The 19758-nt window shown below is 50.5% G+C and overlaps 1 pseudogene; it reads right to left on the bottom strand.

The window, feature by feature from the left end:
• Positions 1-900: 900 nt before the first annotated feature.
• LOC124671251 overlaps positions 901-19758 on the bottom strand; it is a 31467-nt pseudogene continuing 12609 nt past the window's right edge.

Below are 19758 nucleotides of genomic sequence, written 5' to 3'. Positions count from 1 at the left end.
GATACAAGGGATACATACATTCCTGCTCTCATGTGTAAAATGGGCGGAGTAACCTGACATTCCAGGGACGTTTAGTCTCCTCGTCAGCCTTGTCCGGCTTGTTTTTCTTAGCCTCTTGGGCATCTATGAGATAGTAGGAATCATTGCCTACTGCCTTGCTCACGATGAAGGGGCCCTCCCATGGGGATGATAGTTTATGCTTGTCCGAGCTGTCCTCTGGATCAGCCGGAGCACTAGGTCTCCTTCTCGGAATGCTAAGGGCTGGACCTTCCGGCTGTGATAGCGTCGGAGGCTTTGCTGGTAGATAGTAGATCTAGACTCAGCCAGCAGCCGGGCCTCTTCGACCAGGTCAACTCCATTCTCGCGAGCTTCTTTGGCTTCGGCTTCTGTGTAGAGCTTGATCCTTGGCGCGTCATGCTCGATATCAGTCGGCAAGACGGCTTCGGCCCCGTATACGAGGAAAAATGGTGTGAAGCCGACTGAGCGGTTTGTAGTTGTGCGCAGGCTCCACAGCACATTGGGCAGTTCTTCAATCCAGCAGCCGACTGTTCGCTCGAGCGGCTCCACCAGCCGGGGCCGGATGCCGGCTAGGACTAAGCCATTAGCCTTTTCCACTTGTCCGTTGGACTCGGGGTGTGCCACAGAAGATAGGGCCATCCGGATCCCCATTTCCCCGCAATAGCGAGAGAAGATGCCTTGGGAGAAGTTGCTGCCATTGTCGGTGATGATGGTGTGGGGGTAGCCGAATCTCACGATGATTTCCTTGAGGAATGTGACGGCTGTGGACCCGTCCAGCTTCTTGATTGGCTTGGCTTCAATCCACTTGGTGAATTTGTCAATCATCACCAAGAGGTGTGTCATGCCGCCTCGCGCTGTTCTGAATGGGCCTACCATATCTAAGCCCCATACGGCAAATGGCCATGTGATGGGGATGGTTTTCAAGGCGGAAGCCGGCTGGTGTCTTTGCTTTGCGAAACGCTGACAGCCGTTGCACTTCTTCACCAAATCTTCTGCGTCTTTGAGCGCAGTCGGCCAGTAAAAACCGTGCCGGAAGGCTTTGGCCACTATGGCTCTGGATGAGGCGTGATGTCCGCACTCTCCTTGATGGATTTCCCGTAGGAGTTCAATCCCTTCAGCCGGCTCGACGCACCGCTGGAACACCCCACTTACGCTGCGTTTGTACAGCTGGTGGTTGATGATGGTTTAGGCCTTGGCCCTTCTCTCAATCTGCCTGGCCCGGACTCTATCGTCAGGCAGCACACCGTCGGTGAGGTAGGAGAGGAATTCTTGTGCCCATGAAGGTACGCATCTTATCTCGAATACGCTAACCAACAAGGCCTCCTGCGTGGGAGCTTCCGGATTCGACTGCATGGTCGCCGGGTTCGGCTTGCTAGCCGGCGGGTTCGGCTTGCTAGCCCCCGAGTTTGGCGATGAAGCCCCCGGGTTGGACTGAGAAGTCCCCGGGCTCGGCATGCTAGCCGGCGGGTTTGGCTTGTTAGCCCCCGACTTGGGCGATGAAGCCCCCGGGTTAGGCTGGGCAGCCCCCGGGTCAGCCGGCACGAATATTGAATCCGAGTCCGGTGACGGTATGATGGACGGCTTCTTGAGAACCGCCAAGGCGATGCCCGGCGGAATGGCTTGCCGGGTTGAGCCAATCTTGGACAAGGCGTCAGCCGCCTCGTTGTTTGCTCGTGGTACGTGGTGGAATTCGCAGCCGTCGAAGAAGCCGGATAGCTGCTGGACATGGAAGCGGTATGAGGCCATGTTGGCGTCCTTCGCGTCCCAGTCGCCAGATGCTTGCTGTATGACCAAGTCGGAGTCGCCGAAGCAGAGTATGCGACGCACGCCAATCTCCTTGGCCAGCTTCAGCCCATGAATGAGCGCTTCATACTCCGCCACATTGTTGGATGCGGCGAAGTGGATCTGCAGGACATAGTCCAGCCGGTCTCCCTTAGGAGAGGTGATGACGATGCCGGCTCCCAAGCCGTTGCGCATCTTCGAGCCGTCGAAGTGCATCTTCCAATGTGTGGAATCCGGCACAGGCGGCGAGTGCTGCATCTCAGCCCACTCGACGAAGAAGTCCGCGAGGATCTGCGACTTGATGGCTGTGCGTGGCTCGTAGAGGATGGTGTGGGCGGCTAGCTCCAGGGCCCACTTGGCAACCCGGCCGTTGGCATCCTTGCTGCCTATGATTTCCGCCAAGGGCGCTGTGGCTACCACCCTGATGGGGTGCTCTTGGAAGTAGTGCTTGAGCTTCTTGGCCGCCATGTAGACGCCGTAGGTGACCTTCTGGTAGTGGGGGTAGTTTTGCTTCGACTGGGAGAGCACTTCGCTAAGGTAATAGACTGGGCGCTGAACCAGCTGCTCCCTGTTGCCGGCTTCTTTGCGCTCCACCACCAGGACAACGCTAACCACTCGGTTGGTGGCTGCGATGTACAACAGCATCGGCTCCATTGAAGCCGGCGTTGCAAGGATTGGCGCGGTTGATAGCACGCGCTTCAAGTCACGGAAGGCTTCCTCCGCCTGTGGTGACCAGATGAACTTGTCCGCCTTCTTCATCAATTGATACAAGGGCAGTGCCTTCTCCCCCAGCCGGCTGACGAAGCGGCTCAAGGAGGCCAGGCAGCCAGTAAACTTCTGGACGTCCTTGAGGCACTGCGGCAGTTCCATCTTTTCCAGGGCACTGATCTTGTCCGGGTTGGCTTCGATCCCTCGCTGAGAGACGAGGTAGCCAAGGAGCTGGCCAGACGGCACGCCGAATGTGCACTTGGCCGGGTTGAGCTTCATCCGGAATCTTCTCAGATTGGTGAAGGTTTCTCTCAGGTCATCAAGGAGGGTAGTCGTCTCCTTGGTCTTGACAACGACATCATCCACGTATGCGTGAACGTTTCTGCCGATTTGATCCTGCAAGCATTTTTGCATGCACCTTTGGTAGGTGGCGCCTGCATTTTTCAAGCCGAACGGCATAGTCGTGTAGCAATAAGCCCCATACGGGGTAATGAACGAAGTCTTTATTTGATCATCCGGATTCAAAGGAATCTGGTGGTAGCCTGAATAGGCATCTAGGAAAGACAACAGTTCACAGCCGGCGATCGAGTCTATGACTTGATCTATGCGCGGCAGGGGGAAGGGGTCCTTCGGGCACGCCTTGTTCAGGCTGGTGTAGTCGATACACATGCGCCAGGAGCCGTTTTTCTTCAACACCAGGACCGGGTTCGCCAACCAGTCCGGGTGCAACACTTCCATGATGAAGCCGGCAGCTAGGAGCCGGGCGATCTCTTCACCGATGGCCTTCCTTCGTTCTTCGGCGAAGCGCCTGAGAGGCTGCCTCACCGGCTTGGCTTCAGGCCGGACGTGGAGGTGGTGCTCAGCCAGCTCCCTCGGCACACCCGGCATGTCTCTTGGAGTCCATGCGAAGATGTCCCGATTCTCACGGAGGAAGCTGGTGAGCTCGCTTTCCTATTTCTTGTTCAAGCCGGCACCGATGGTGACGTACTTGTCCGGCTGTGCCGGGTCCAGCAGTATCTTCTTGGTGTTGTTGGCCGGCTGGAAGTGAGTTGTCCCAGCCGGGTTGCCTACAGCCGGCATGTCTGTCTGCGCGGCTTTGGCGAGGGCGACGGCGTCGTGGATGAGCTGCTTCTCGGTGGCGATGACCAGCGTCTGGGCCATCTTGGAGCTCTGCGTGGCGCAGTCCATGGAGCGGCGATAGTCGCCGGCTACGGTGATGACCCCCTTGGGGCCAGGCAGCTTCATCTTGAGGTACCCATAGTGAGGCACCGCCATGAACTTGGTCAGGGCCGGCCTGCCCAGGAGCGCGTGGTAGGGACTTACGAGGTCCACCACCTCGAACTCGATCTGCTCGGTGCGGAAGTGGTCCGGCTTCCCGAACATCACCTCCAGCGTGATCCGGCCGATCGGCTGGCAGCAGTGGCCCGGCACGATGCCATGGAAGACGGTGGGGGTGGGGCGCAGCTCGGCTTCTTGGATGCCCAGCTTGCGGGCGGTGTCGCGGTAGAGGATGTTGATGCTGCTGCCGCCGTCGATGAGGACGCGCGAAAAACGCACGCTGCGCCGGGTTGTGCCGATGGTGGGGTCGAGGACCATGGCGTAGCTGCCCGGCTTCGGCGAGGACAGCCGGTGTGTCGCGGCGATCAAAGGTGATGGCCTGCTTCGACCGGTTTAGGTGCGGGGGACCGGCGGTATGACCGCGTTGACCTCGAGGGAACGGCGCTGCTGGCTCGTCTGGTCCTCGGGCTCGGAGGTGAAGATGATGTAGGCAGCGTCTTCGGCCAAATATCGGCCGGCATGGTGCACTTGGTTAGCCTCGTGGTGCTCGAGGTTGGCGTTCTCCGCGCCGGCTTGGCCACCCGGCCCGCCGGCTGGTGGGGGCGGGGGTGGAGGCGGGAGAGGTTCACCGCTTGTCAGCCGCTTCATGAAGTGGCAGTCGCGGGTGGTGTGGTTGGAGGGGTTCTTGCCGCTGTGGTACTTGCACGGCGAGTCGAGCATCTGCTCGAAGGTGTACTCGGCTTCCACGCCGGTCTTGCTTACGGCGGCGGCTGCCGCCTGCCGCGTTGTCTTGCACGGCGGCCACGTGGGCGGAGCCGTACCGGCGGTCCGGCTGGTCGCTGTGACGCTTGCCGCGGTAGTTGTCCCGCCGGCTGCCGTGAGAGGTGCCGTCTGCCGGCTTGTGCTCAGCCGGCCTGTTGTTGTCCCTTCTTGCTGGGGCTGGCGAAATGTCAGCCGGCGCTTTGCCGGCTTCCTCAGCCAGCGCGTACTTGTCCGCGATGGCCATCAAGGCAGCCATCGACTTGGGGTCACTGCGGCGAAGCTTGTGCCACAGCATGGTGTTGGGCCGGCAGCCTCCCATGAAGAAGCCAATGGCCTGGATCTCGTGTACGCCCTCGCAGGAGTTGCGCATCTCGCACCAGCGCGTCAGGTATGCGCGATCCGTCTCGTCGGGGCCCTGCTTGCACATCTCAAGCTGCTGGGGGCGGCCCGGCCGGCGATAGGTGCCGGTGAAGTTGCTGATGAAGGCCGCTTCGAAGTCGAGCCAGCCGTTTATGCTGCCGGCTGGCAGGTTGTTGAGCCATGTGCGGGCGGAGCCGACCAGCATCAGGGGGGAGTAGCGCACGGCCCAGCGCTTGTTGCCTTTGGCGATGCCGACTGCGGTGGAGTAGTCCTGCAGCCAGTCCTCCGGCTTGGCGGTGCCGTCGTACTTGGGGGTGTCGCGGGGGAGCGTGAAGCCTTCGAGCGTAGGCTCGTTGGCGATGCGGGGCCCGAAACACTTTGGGCCGGCTGGAGCTTCTTCTTCCGCAATGCGGGATTCGACCAGCCGGTCGAGGCGGTCTCTGGCGTCGGCGGGCTCGATGCGCGGGCCCAGCCGGGAGTGAGCCGGCTGGCGTGCGCCGCTTGCTTCTGGAGCCGGCCGGTGATGACGGCGGGGCTCGGAGTCTTGCTCCTGGTTCCGGCTTGGAGGAGGCCGACTGCGGCTGCTGCCGCTCGGCTGGTGGCTCGGCCTGCTCGAGCTTGCGTGCGTGGCGCGGGAATCATGGCGCCGGCTTGGTGCTGGGGAGGCGGACTCGGCCGTGTCCCTGGCGCCTTCCCTGTCGTTGCCTGCAGCACCACGAGCGTGAGCTCTGGGGGCATTGACATACCTGGGGTCGGCGATCTGCCTGTTGGCTGCGTTGAGCAGCTCAGATACCCGCCTGGTCTGGCGGCGTAACTCTTCGCCTTGAAGGCGGCTCAGCTCTTCTGCGGCGGCTTCTGCCGCGCGCATGTTCTTGTCAGGGGTGTTGTAGACGGGGAGCTCCGCGGACGGAGCCGGCGAAGGAGCGCCGTCGCGGGCGATCTCGGCGCCAAGGTCGCGGCCCCTGCGCCGGATGTGGCCGGCTCGGCTTGGCTCGTCGCCGCCTGGAGTGAGGCCGTGGGCGCGGTTGTACTCGCGCTGGGTGATCTCCATCTGACGCTTAGCAGCAGCCAGTTCTTCGGTTTGCTTGAGGAGGAGCTGGCGATGCGCCTCCAGGTCCGCCTCGACGGCGGTGGGGTCGGCGCCGCGCGTGAGCGGGGTGCTCAGCCTCGCCCGAACTTCGTCCAGCTGGGACGGTGGTGGTGGCGCTTTTGGGCCCGAGCCGGAGGCGTTAGGGTCGACGTTGCGCTCCAGGTTGGGACCACGGGTGCGCGGGTTCTTGGTAGGGAGCTCCTCGCCAGCCATCATGACTTGCACGACGGCGGGGCTGGCGGGAGCGCAGCTGGCGGCTCGCGGAGGAGGGCTTGCGCAGCGCAGCACCTGCCGCGGGTAGCGCGGCGGTGCGACGGTGGCGACGTAGATGTCGTGGCCGCCGAAGGAGATGACGCCGCCGCCGGCTGGGAAGGGCCGGTCAGCGAAGCAGCCAGCGTTGTCGCTGACGCAGTTGAGGGAGCCGAATCTCCGGATCAAGCCTGAAGCGACTCGCTCGCCGGTGGTGATGGTGAGGCCCGTCCGGATGAAGACACCGGCCGAGGATGCTGAAGGCCCCACGGTGGGCGCCAAATGTCGTGGTATCGTCACGGCATATGCCATAGGGTGGCTAATCGAAGGTGGTTCCTGAGAGATCTCACGGCGGTATCCGGATGCGGGTATGGGAACGCGTGACACAGAGGCGTACCCAGGTTCGAGGCTCTCCGATGGAGGTAACACCTCTACTCCTGCTATGAGTGTATATGATCACACAGTACAATGGTGCTCCTAGAGCTGTATCCGGCTGGCCCTGAGAGGCTAAGGTAGACGAAGATCTCTCTCAGGGGGCAGCGCTAAGACTAGATGAAGTGAATGATTGACCGATCGAGGGATTCCACGCACGAGAGGGGTAGTGCGGCTTATATAGGCACCGGCACTTTACATATAAGACCCTATAGTCTACTGGCCGGCTTGGCCGGCTTCGGCCTCCGCTCCTTCCCGAGGCGGTGACGTCAGGAGTGGTTGAGGCATCGTGGCCTGTCCCATCCGACTGCCACGGTCAGCGGTATGGAGGAGGTGTCTCTGTCGCCGTCAGCCACTGTAGCCGGTACGGACCGTCGTAAGCCCTGACGGCCTGTCCGTGGCGCGGCACTATTGCTCCACAGTGCCCCGCCCTTTACGGAAGATGAAGTCAGCGTGGACTTTGGGAACCCGGATCACCAACCCGGTTCCTTCCAGTGCAAGACTCGCCAGCCTCGAGTCGGTCTGAGGTACAAACCCCAGTCGGATATGGCTTGTAGAAGCCGGCCCAGCTTACGGCATTGGTGGCCGTAGCCAGGCCGACTAGGACCTAGAGCCAACCGGCTTCCGGACCAGCCGGCCACGGCGCCAGCCGGCTGCTCCTCAGCCGGCCTTTGCCGCGAGCCGGCCAGTGGTCAGCCGGCTGCTCCGTGTCCATTGCCCTACCCGGGGTCTTCCCCCCGACATTCAGCCGAAAAGTACTCGACGAATATAAAACTAGGGTTGTGTTGACAGTAGATTCGATGCTTTCTTTGTCCCTCGACTCCCCCTTATATAGGAGGTGGAGCCGAGGGATTCGTATTGTCCAAGTTACAGAGTCCGGGAAGGTTTCTAACTCATCCCGCAAGATTACAAACATCATCTCCTAATACAACTCTAGGTTTCCTTAATAGCCACTTGGGCTTCCGATTCTTCTTATTCTTCGAGTCATGGGCTTTCAGTAAACCCCGGGTACTATCTTCGGCAGGCCCATTGGGGATGCCTATGTCACCCGGACTCTGTAAACTTGTGTATTACGAAACCCTCGGCTCCGCCTCCTATATAAGGGGGAGTTGAGGGACAAAGAAAGGATCGAATTTACTGTCAACACAACCCTAGTTTTATATTCGTCGAGTACTTTTCGGCTGAAACTTTCGAGATCTACTTGCCCTCTACATCCAACTAAACCCTAGTCTACAATCCGTAGGCATTGACAAGTTAATACCTTGTCAATTGGCGCCGTCTGTGGGATCTAGAGGCGATAAGGAGCTGATCTCGATGGCACGTTCAACATCGTCGACTTCGTCGATAGCAAGCAAGATCATGGACAGAGGTAAACAGATCGAAACTGGTCTCGTTGATTTTGTTCCTCACCTGCCCTCCCGTTTGGATGCATATGCGTATCTGGAGGAGCCCATGGAGATGACGTTTGGAGAGTTCCATTTCTGCGTCGAGAAGGAAGGATCATATCGTCTCAAAATTCCGATCTCGTCGGGATTATCGGAGGTCGATCCCGATATTTCGGACTCGACATCGTCAACAGAGTCAAGCGAAGGAGAAATTTCGTCGCCACGCTTCATCAGCACCCGGGCAAGTGAAAAACTCGCCAAGATCTTCAGCAACATATCCTTCGGGTCATCTGCAGACTCCGATATAAGCAATGACTCGAGCGATATCGACAGCTTCAACTTCATCGACAGATCCACATCTATGGGCAAGGTCTTCACCAATCTATATGATGGTGTCACCAAACCCAACAAAGTTCAGAATCCAAAATATCATCAGATCTACGCAATTGGAGAACCAAGTCGGTCAGAACCAGCGACGTCAGAGGCTTTCGACGATGCGGGAAATCCGTATGTCGATCCCGCAGATCTCACGTGAGGTTTGGGAACAAAATATATCGGACCAGGAACACGAGAGATGGTACGATTTCCGTGGCAGTGTGGGATCGAGTCGCCGTAGCTATCGATGGTACAGAACCAATGACCATTACGGCGACACCTGAGGAGTTACAAGCGTATCAATATAGGCTCGCACGTACCTGAAGAGAGCTCGAGAAGCAGAAAATCGAGTTGGACAGGAGGCAGGAAGCAGCTTCCGCGTCAAGCAGGCGAAGAGCTGAACTAAGCCAACACTCAAGAACTTTGGGAGATAGCCAAAGAGAAGCTCGAAGGAGAGCAAGATCTCGACTGCAAAATATACCCGAAGCAGAAAGAGAGACTCTAATCCAAAACCTCGACATGTCTGTTATGTCAATCGACACGAGGGGGAATATCATTCCAAAAACACCGGAAGCAGGGTACATGGCGACACAAGCTTTCATCCTGGCGTCCAGGCCACCTCCCGGAGATCCAAGAGAAGCGTTGTATAACATGGCCATGGCAGGATGTGGAGCCATGGGAGCAGCGTTCGCAGCCTACACCTCCCGAAGGAACTGCAAGGCAAAATAGTCCGAGACCTACTGCAGCAGTGCAAGATCCACCGAGAGCAAGTGGAGTTAGAGACGCAACGACTCAGGCCAGAGTGGATAGAGCGCGACAAGAAAGAAGGGAACATCGACATTCACCAGAAGTTGCTGAGGAAGATATGTGTGGACTCCCGTGTTTTACGAGACGAGTTCGAAAAACTCGAGTCCCGTCAGGATTCAAGTTACCCGATAGTTTCAGGAAATTCGATGTCCTGCAAGATCCTGAGGATTGGCTAGTCAACTATCTAGAGACAGTGAAATTAATAGGTGGCACCAGGGCAACAGCAATGCAGAGTATTCAGACACATCTAAGCGGAGCCGCAAGATCCTAGATAAAGAAACTTCCTCCGGGATCCATCGACAGCTGGGACAGTTTTGAGGATGTGTTCGTCAAGAACTTCCGATCAACTTGTAAAAAACCAGCATCACTTGAAGAGCTGAGGTCGTGTCGACAAAAAACATGATGAATCGATGAGAAAGTACATCCAAAGGTGGAACATCATCAAAAACTCGGCAGAAAACATATCTGACGAGAGAGCAATAGATGCGTTTGTAGCAGGAATTCGGTGAGGAGATTTCGTCGAGGACTTGGGGAGAACTAACCCAAGGACAGTGTCAGCATTGATGGAGATAGCAAACAGATGGGCAGACGGAGAAGATGCTGTTCACAATAAACGACACAGGTCACCAGAGGAGGACCGTAGCCGAAACTTTCAAAATAGAAGGCGATTCTCTCGACAGTTCTCGAGTTACGATGCTCCTGGCCAAATATCGGCTGGTTTTCGGGGAAACAACGGAGGAAGCAATAGAGACGAATATCAAAGAAGTAATGAGTAGCGAGGCGACAACAGAGATGATTCTCGAAATAACAGGCAAAATAGCGGGTCAAGGTTTCAAAGACCTTTCATAACTCCCGAAGATATGATGAACGTGCCATGCCAGATGCATTTTTATCTCGACAACAATGGCAGAAGGTAGTCAGGACATCTGCAGAAGGACTGCCGTAATTTTCAAGCAATGTTGCGAGTAGCGGGGATAGCCAATGCTCAAGCAGCAAATAGAAACCTTCAAGGGCCTTGGAGTGAGATCCACCTACCACCTCCTCCCGCGATCACGGACGAAAATCGACATCAGCTCAGAATAGCGGCAGCACCACAACCACCCCCATATGTCGATCCTAACAATAATGGCGCGGTCTCGATGATTCAGAAAGTGATACGTCCCAAACGTATCTATAATTTCTTATGTTCCATGCTACTTTTATGATGATACTCACATGTTTTATACACATTATATGTCATATTTATGCATTTTCCGGCACTAACCTATTGACGAGATGCCGAAGAGCCGATTCTTGTTTTCTCGTTGTTTTTGGTTTCAGAAATCCTAGTAAGGAAATATTCTCGGAATTGGACGAAATCAACGCCCGGGGGCCTATTTTTCCACGAAGCTTCCGAAGACCGGAGGAGATAAGAAGTGGGGCCACGAGGCGACGACACGCCAGGCGGCGCGGCTCGGGCCCCGGCCGCGCGGCCCCGTTGTGTGGGTCCCTCGTGTGGCCCCACGACCTGCCCTTCCGCCTACTTAAAGCCTCCATCGCGAAACCCCGATGCACGAGAGCCACGATATGGAAAACCTTCCAGAGACGCCGCCGCCGCCAATCCCATCTCGGGGGATTCAGGAGATCGCCTCCGGCAGCCTGCCGGAGAGGGGAATCATCTCTCGGAGGTCTCTTCATCGCCATGATCGCCTCCGGGTCGATGTGTGAGTAGTTCACCCCTGGACCATGGGTCCATAGCAGTAGCTAGATGGTCGTCTTCTCCTCATTGTTCTATCATGTTCGATCTTGTGAGCTGCCTATCATGATCAAGATCGTCTATTTGTAATCCTTCATGTTGTGTTTGTTGGGATCCGATAGATATTGAATACTATGTCAAGTTGATTATCAATCTATCATATATGTTATTTATGTTCTTGCATGCTCTCCGTTGCTAGTAGAGGCTCTGGCCAAGTTGATACTTGTGACTCCAAGAGGGAGTATTTATGGTCGATAGTGGGTTCATGCCTCCATTAAATCTGGGACAGTGACAGAAAGTTCTAAGGTTGTGGATGTGTTGTTGCCACTAGGGATAAAACATCGATGCTTTGTTTAAGGATATTTGTGTTGATTACATTACGCACCATACTTAATGCAATTGTCTATTGTTTACAACTTAATACTGGAGGGGGTTCGGATGATAACCTGAAGATGGACTTTTTAGGCATAGATGCATGCTGGATGGCGGTCTATGTACTTTGTCGTAATGCCCTGATTGAATCTCATAGTACTCATTATACACTATATAAAGTTCAATCAGTTCAACGCACTCAAGATTGATTTGAGTACTGTTTATGTGGTAATTTCTGTGGTTTTCCTCCATACATTGATCGCCACGTGCAGTACTTCCCGTTCTACCCAACTACTGGTTATTTTCTTCTGGTTTTTTTCCAGATGAATCGGTGACCGGTTACCGGAAAGTACAGATTTAATGCGTGTGTTGTTGAGGTTTCCCCGGTCTCCACGTGATTGAGCGTAAATATTGCGGTGGCTGTTTTAGACGGTGTGCGCCACGTTATTTCTGTTTACCCTAACCTGTCGCCTCTATATTCTCATGCAGGATTGACGCCTCGCCGCCCCGTGTTTCCTCCTCACTTATCATTCTTTCCTTTCTGGCGATCCCTTATTTTCTCTGTTCGTTGGCGTTTGGCGTCATGGAGAACTCCGAGGTTCACAGCTTTCGTTTGCCGATCTGTGGTGGCGCTGGCGAGTTTTGCCATTCCCTTCGTCGTCTGCTGCCTTATTTTTCTTTGTTCCTTCGCTTTATCTAATGTGGTTTGTTTCTTCTTGCAGGTGCTCTATGAGTGCGCGGGGCTCTGCTGGCCGACGAGCGGCCGGCCTCCTTCCTTTTCTGATTCTCTGTTGCTGCATCGGCGGCATGGTCCGGATGTCATGCTTTCACGGCCTTCTCGACCTGGTGCCTTCTCTGACGGTTCAGGGTTTACGGCGGCCGGGTAGGCCTCCGGGTCATGGTCGTTCTGAGCCAGTGCGTGCCGGATCGGTTCTTTTGGCTGGTTCTGATGTTCCGCCCGGTGGACGTATGGGCTGCGTCCGTGCCTATTTCGTCCGGTGCCGTTATCGCTCCGCTGTGGGCTGGAGGAAGCCGACGGTTGAGGCATGCACGCACGCGGTGCGAACGAGTGGCTCTCGCTATGCGTGGTGCTGCAGCGCTCTTTTCGAGCAGGCTGCGGCTCGGCGCGACATCACCGGCACGTTCCTGGCGTCCACGGGCGGGCTTCCGCAGCAGCAGCCGCGCGCGGCTCTGCGACACACGGCCAGACCCAGCGATACATCGCGGACGACGGCGATGCAGGAGAGCCAAGTGTAGGCAGCTCACAAGATCGAGCATGATAGCACAATTAGGAGAAGACGACCATCTAGCTACTGCTATGGACCCATGGTCCAGGGGTGAACTACTCACACATCAATCCGGAGGCGATCATGGCGATGAAGAGTCCTCCGGGAGATGATTCCCCTCTCCGGCGGGGTGCCGGAGAGCGATCTCCTGAATCCCCCGAGATGGGATTGGTGGCGGCGGCGTCTCTGGAAGGTTTTCCGTATCGTGGCTCTCGGTACTGGGGGTTTCGCGACGGAGGCTTTAAATAGGCGGAAGGGCAGGTCAGGGGGCCACACGAGGGCCCCACACAACAGGCCGGCGCGGCCAAGGCCCAGGCCGCGCCGCCCTAGTGTGTGGCCGCCTCGTGGCCCCACTTCTTATCCTCTTCGGTCTTCTGGAAGCTTCGTGTGAAAATAGGACCATGGGCGTTGATTTCGTCCAATTCCGAATATATTTACTTACTAGGATTTCAGAAACCAAAAATAGCAGAAAATAGCAACTGGCTCTTCGGCATCTCGTCATTAGGTTAGTGCCGGAAAATGCATAATAACGACATATAATGTGTATAAAACATGTGAGTATCATCATAAAAGTAGCATGGAACATAAGAAATTATAGATACGTTTGGGACGTATCAAGCATCCCCAAGCTTAGTTCCTACTCGCCCTCGAGTAGGTAAACGATAACAAAGATAATTTACGAAGTGACATGCTATCATAATCTTGATCATACTATTGTAAAGCACATGAGATGAATGCAGCGATTCGAAGCAATGATGAAGATAATGAGTAAACAAATGAATCATATAGCAAAGACTTTTCATGAATAATACTTTCAAGACAAGCATCAATAAGACTTGCATAACAGTTAACTCATAAGCAATAAGTTCTTAGTAGAAAGCTTTGAAACAACACAAAGGAAGATGTAAGTTTCAGCGGTTGCTTTCAACTTCAACATATTTATCTCATGGATAATTGTCAACACAAAGTAATATAACAAGTGCAATAGGTAAACATGTAAGAATCAATGCACACAGTTGATACAAGTGTTTGCTTCTAAGATAGAAAGAATAGGTAAACTGACTCAACAATAAAGTAAAAGAATGGCCCTTCGCAGAGGGAAGCATTGATTACTATTTTTGTGCTAGACCTTTAATTTTGAAAACAAGAAACAATTTTGTCAACGGTAGTAATAAAGCATATGAGTTATGTATAAGACATCTTATAAGTTGCAAGCCTCATGCATAGTATACTAATAGTACTCACACCTTTTCCTAATTAGCTTGGGTTAACACGGATTATCATTGCATAACATATGTTTCAACCAAGTGTCACAAAGCGGTACCTCTATGCCGCCTGTACAAGGGTCTAACGAGAAAGTTCGCATTGAATTTATCGCTTTTGATCATTCTTCAACTTAGACATCCATACCGGAACAACATAGACAACAGATAATGGACTCCTCTTTTAATGCTTAAGCATTCAACAACAGATAATATTCTCATAAGAGATTGAGGTTTTATGTCCAAACTGAAACTTCCACCATGAATCATGGCTTTAGTTAGCGGCCCAATGTTCTTCTCTAACAATATGCATACTCAAACCATTTGATTGTGAAAACCGCCCTTACTTCAGACAAGACGAACATGCATAGCAACTCACATGATATTCAACAAAGGTAAAAGAGTTGATGGCGTCCCCGGAAAACATGGTTACCGCACAACAAGCAACTTATTAAGAAATAAGACACATAAGTACATATTCTTCACCACGATAGTTTTTAAGCTATTTTGTCCCATGAGCTATATATTGTAAAGGTAAAGAATGGAATTTTAAAGGTAGCACTCAAGTAATGTACTTTGGAATGGCGGAGAAATACCATGTGGTAGGTAGGTATGGTGGACACAAATGGCATAGTTTTGGCTCAAGGATTTGGATGCATGAGAAGAATCCCTCTCAATACAAGGCTAGGCTAGCAAGGTTGTTTGAAGCAAACTCAAGTATAAAACGGTGCAGCAAGACTCACATATAAACATATTGTAAGCATTATAATACTTTACATTGTTTCCTTATATATTGTTCAAACACCTCAGCTAGAAAATATCTAGACTTAGAGAGACCAATCATGCAAACCAAATTTTAACAAGCTCTATGTAGTTATTCATTAATAGGTGCAAAGTACATGATGCAAGAGCTTAAACATGATCTATATGAGCACAACAATTGCCAAGTATCAAATTATTCAAGACATTATACCATTTACCACATGCGGCATTTTCCGGTTCCAACCATATATCAATGAATGAGGTAGTTCAACTTTCGCAATGAACATTAAAGATAAAGCTAAGAACATATGTGTTCATACGAAACATCAGAGCGCAATATCTCCAATATAAAGGATTGTGGGATCCGATTTTATTCAAACAAAAAAAACTAAAGCAAACAGACGCTCCAAGCAAAGCACATAAGATGTGACTGAATAAAAATATAGTTTCATTAGAGGAACCTGATAAGTTGTCGATGAAGAAGGGATGCCTTGGGCATCACCAAGCTTAGACGCTTGAGTCTTCTTAAAATATGCAGGGATGAACCACGGGGCATCCCCAAGCTTAGACTTTTCACTCTTCTTGATCATATTGTATCATCCTCCTCTCTTGACCCTTGAAAACTTCCTCCACACCAAACTCGAAACAAACTCATTAGAGGGTTAGTGCATATTTGAAAATTCATACATTCAGAGGTGTCATAATAATTCTTAACACTTCTGGACATTGCACAAAGCTACTGAAAGTTAATGGAACAAAGAAATCCATCGAACATAGCAAAACAGGCAATGCGAAATAAAAGGCAGAATCTATCAAAACAGAACAGTCCGTAAAGACGAATTTTACAGGGGCACTTAACTTGCTCAGATGAAAATTCTCAAATTGAATGAAAGTTGCGTACATATCTGAGGATCACGCACGTAAATTGGCAGAATTTTCTGAGTTACCTACAGAGAATTCTGCCCAGATTCGTGACAGCAAGAAATCTGTTTCTGCGCAGTAATCCAAATCTAGTATTGACTTTACTATCAAAGACTTTACTTGGCACAACAATGCAATAAAATAAAGATAAGGAGAGGTTGCTACAGTAGTAACAACTTCCAAGACTCAAATATAAAACAAAGTACTGTAGTAAAAATATGGGTTGTCTCCCATAAGCGATTTTCTTTAACGCCTTTCAGCTAGGCGCAGAAAGTGTGAATCAAGTAACATCAAGAGACGAAGCATCAACAGCATAACTTGTTCTAATAATAGAATCATAAGGTAACTTCATTCTCTTTCTAGGGAAGTGTTCCATACCTTTCTTGAGAGGAAATTGATATTTAATATTACCTTCCTTCATATCAATGGTGGCACCAACAGTTCGAAGAAAAGGTCTTCCCAATATAATGGGACAAGATGCATTGCATTCAATATCCAAGACAACAAAATCAACGGGGACAAGGTTATTGTTAACCATAATACGAACATTATCAATCCTCCCCAAAGGTTTCTTCATAGCATTATCAGCAAGATTAACATCTAAATAACAATTTTTCAATGGTGGCAAGTCAAGCATATCATAAATTTTCTTAGGCATAACAGAAATACTTGCACCAAGATCACATAGAGCATTACAATCAAAATCATTGACCCTTATCTTAATGATGGGCTCCCAACCATCTTCTAACTTCCTAGGAATAGAAGTTTCAAGTTTTAGTTTATCTTCTCTAGCTTTTATGAGAGCATTTGTAATATGTTTTGTAAAGGCCAAATTTATAGCACTAGCATTGGGACTTCTAGCAAGTTTTTGTAGGAACTTTATAACTTCAGAGATGTGGCAATCATCAAAATCTAAACCATTATGAGCTACAGCAATGGGATCATTGTCCCCAATGTTGGAAAAAATTTCAGCAGTTTTATCACAAGCAGTTTCAGCAGTTTTAGCAATTTCAGGTAATTTTGCACGCTTTGCACTAGGAGTAGAAACATTGCCAACACCAATTATTTCACCATTGATAGTAGGAGGTGTAGCAACATGTGAATCATTATCATTACTAGTGGTGGTAATAGTCCAAACTTTGGCTACATTATTCTCTTTAGCTAGTTTTTCATTTTCCTCTCTATCCCACCTAGCACGCAATTCAGCCATCAATCTTATATTCTCATTAATTCTAACTTGGATGGCATTTGCTGTAGTAGCAATCTTATTATCAATGTCCTTATTAGGAATAACTTTCAATTTTAAAAGATCAACATCAGAGGCAAGTCTATCAACCTTAGAAGCAAGAATATCAATTTTATCAAGCTTTTCCTCAACAGATTTGTTAAAAGCAGTTTGTGTACTAATAAATTCTTTAAGCATGGCTTCAAGACCAGGGGGTACACTCCTATTATTGTTGTAAGAATTCCCATAAGAATTACCATAACCATTACCATTAGCAGAAGGATATGACCTATAGTTGTTACCAGAGTTGTTCCTATAAGCATTGTTGTTGAAATTATTATTTTTAATGAAATTCACATCAACATTTTCTTCTTGAGCAACCAATGAAGCTAAAGGAACATTATTTGGATCAACATTAGATCTACCATTCACAAGCATAGACATAATCACATCAATCTTATCACTCAAGGAGGAGGTTTCTTCGACGAATTTACCTTCTTACCTTGTGGAGCTCTTTCCGTGTGCCATTCAGAGTAATTTATCATCATATCATCAAGAAGCTTTGTGGCCGCCCCCAAAGTGATGGACATAAAGGTACCTCCAGCAGCTGAATCCAATAGGTTCCGCGAAGAAAAATTCAGTCCTGCATAGAAAGTTTGGATGATCATCCAAGTAGTCAGTCCATGGGTTGGGCAATTCTTTACCAAAGATTTCATTCTCTCCCATGCTTGAGCAACATGTTCATTATCTAATTGCTTAAAATTCATTATGCTACTTCTCAAAGATATAATTTTAGCGGGAGGATAATATCTACCAATAAAAGCATCCTTACATTTAGTCCATGAATCAATACTATTCTTAGGCAAAGATAGCAACCAATCTTTAGCTCTTCCTCTTAATGAGAAAGGAAACAATTTCAATTTTATAATATCACCATCTACATCCTTATACTTTTGCATTTCACATAGTTCAACAAAATTATTAAGATGGGCAGCAGCATCATCAGAACTAACACCAGAAAATTGCTCTCTCATGACAAGATTCAGTAAAGCAGGTTTAATTTCAAAGAATTCTTCTGTAGTAGCAGGTGGAGCAATAGGTGTGCATAGGAAATAATTATTATTAGTGTTTGTGAAGTCACACAACTTAGTATTTTCAGGGGTATTCATTTTAGCAATGAGTAAATAAAGCAAACTAGATAAAGTAAATGCAAGTAACTAATTTTTTTTGTGTTTTTGATATAGAGAGCAAGACAGGTAAATAAAGTAAAGCTAGCAACTAATTTTTTTGTGTTTTGTTTAAGTGCAGCAAACAAAGTAGTAAATAAAATAAAACAAGACAAAAACAAAGTAAAGAGATTGGAAGTGGAGACTCCCCTTGCGGCGTGTCTTGATCTCCCGGCAACGGCGCGAGAAAAAGAGCTTGATGCGTGCAATTAACACACGTCCGTTGGGAACCCCAAGAGGAAGGTGTGATGCGAGACAGTAGCAAGTTTTCCTCGAGAAAGAAACCAAGGTTTATCGAACCGGGAGGAGCCAAGAAGCACGTTGAAGGTTGATGGCGGCGAAGTGTAGTGTGGCGCAACACCGGGGATTCCGGCGCCAACGTGGAACCTGCACAACACAACCAAAGTACTTTGCCCCAACGTAACGATGAGGTTGTCAATCTCACCGGCTTGCTTGTGAACAAAGGATTAACCGTATTGTGTGGAAGATGATTGTTTGCGAAGAACGGTAAAGAACAAGTATTGCAGTAGATTGTATTTCAGATGTAAAGAATAGACCGGGGTCCACGAGTTCACTAGCGGTGTCTCTCCCATAAGATAAATAGCATGTTGGGTGAACAAATTACGGTTGGGCAATTGACAAATAAAGAAGGCATAACAATGCACATACATATATCATGATGAGTACTATGAGATTTAATCAGGGCATTACGACAAAGTACATAGACCGCCATCCAGCATGCATCTATGCCTAAAAAGTCCACTTTTAGGTTATCATCCGAACCCCTTCCGGTATTAAGTTGCAAGCAACAGACAATTGCATTAAGTATGGTGCGTAATGTAATCAACACAAATATCCTTAGACAAAGCATCGATGTTTTATCCCTAGTGGCAACAGCACATCCACAACCTTAGAACTTTCTGTCACTGTCCCAGATTTAATGGAGGCATGAACCCACTATCGAGCATAAATACTCCCTCTTGGAGTCACAAGTATCAACTTGGCTAGAGCCTCTACTAGCAACGGAGAGCATGCAAGAACATAAACAACACATATGATAGATTGATAATCAACTTGACATAGTATTCAATATCCATCGGATCCCAACAAACACAACATGTAGGATTACAAAGAAACGATCTTGATCATGATAGGCAGCTCACAAGATCGAGCATGATAGCACAATTAGGAGAAGACGACCATCTAGCTACTGCTATGGACCCATGGTCCAGGGGTGAACTACTCACACATCAATCCGGAGGCGATCATGGCGATGAAGAGTCCTCCGGGAGATGATTCCCCTCTCCGGCAGGGTGCCGGAGGCGATCTCCTGAATCCCCCGAGATGGGATTGGCGGCGGCGGCGTCTCTGGAAGGTTTTCCGTATCGTGGCTCTCGGTACTGGGGGTTTCGCGACGGAGGCTTTAAGTAGGCGGAAGGGTAGGTCAGGGGGCGTCACGAGGGCCCCACACAACAGGCCGGCGCGGCCCAAGCCCTGGCCGCGCCGCCCTAGCATGTGGCCGCCTCGTGGCCCCACTTCTTATCCTCTTCGGTCTTCTGGAAGCTTCGTGGAAAATAGGACCCTGGGCGTTGATTTCGTCCAATTCCGAGAATATTTCCTTACTAGGATTTCTGAAACCAAAAACAGCGAAAACGACAAGCGGCTCTTCGGCATCTCGTCAATAGGTTAGTGCTGGAAAATGCATAATAACGACATATAATGT

Source organism: Lolium rigidum, chromosome 7, assembly GCF_022539505.1.
Source record: "Lolium rigidum isolate FL_2022 chromosome 7, APGP_CSIRO_Lrig_0.1, whole genome shotgun sequence".
Taxonomy (NCBI): Eukaryota; Viridiplantae; Streptophyta; class Magnoliopsida; order Poales; family Poaceae; genus Lolium; species Lolium rigidum.
Note: the sequence above shows the minus strand (reverse complement) of the source record. Positions and strands in the feature narration are given on the sequence as shown.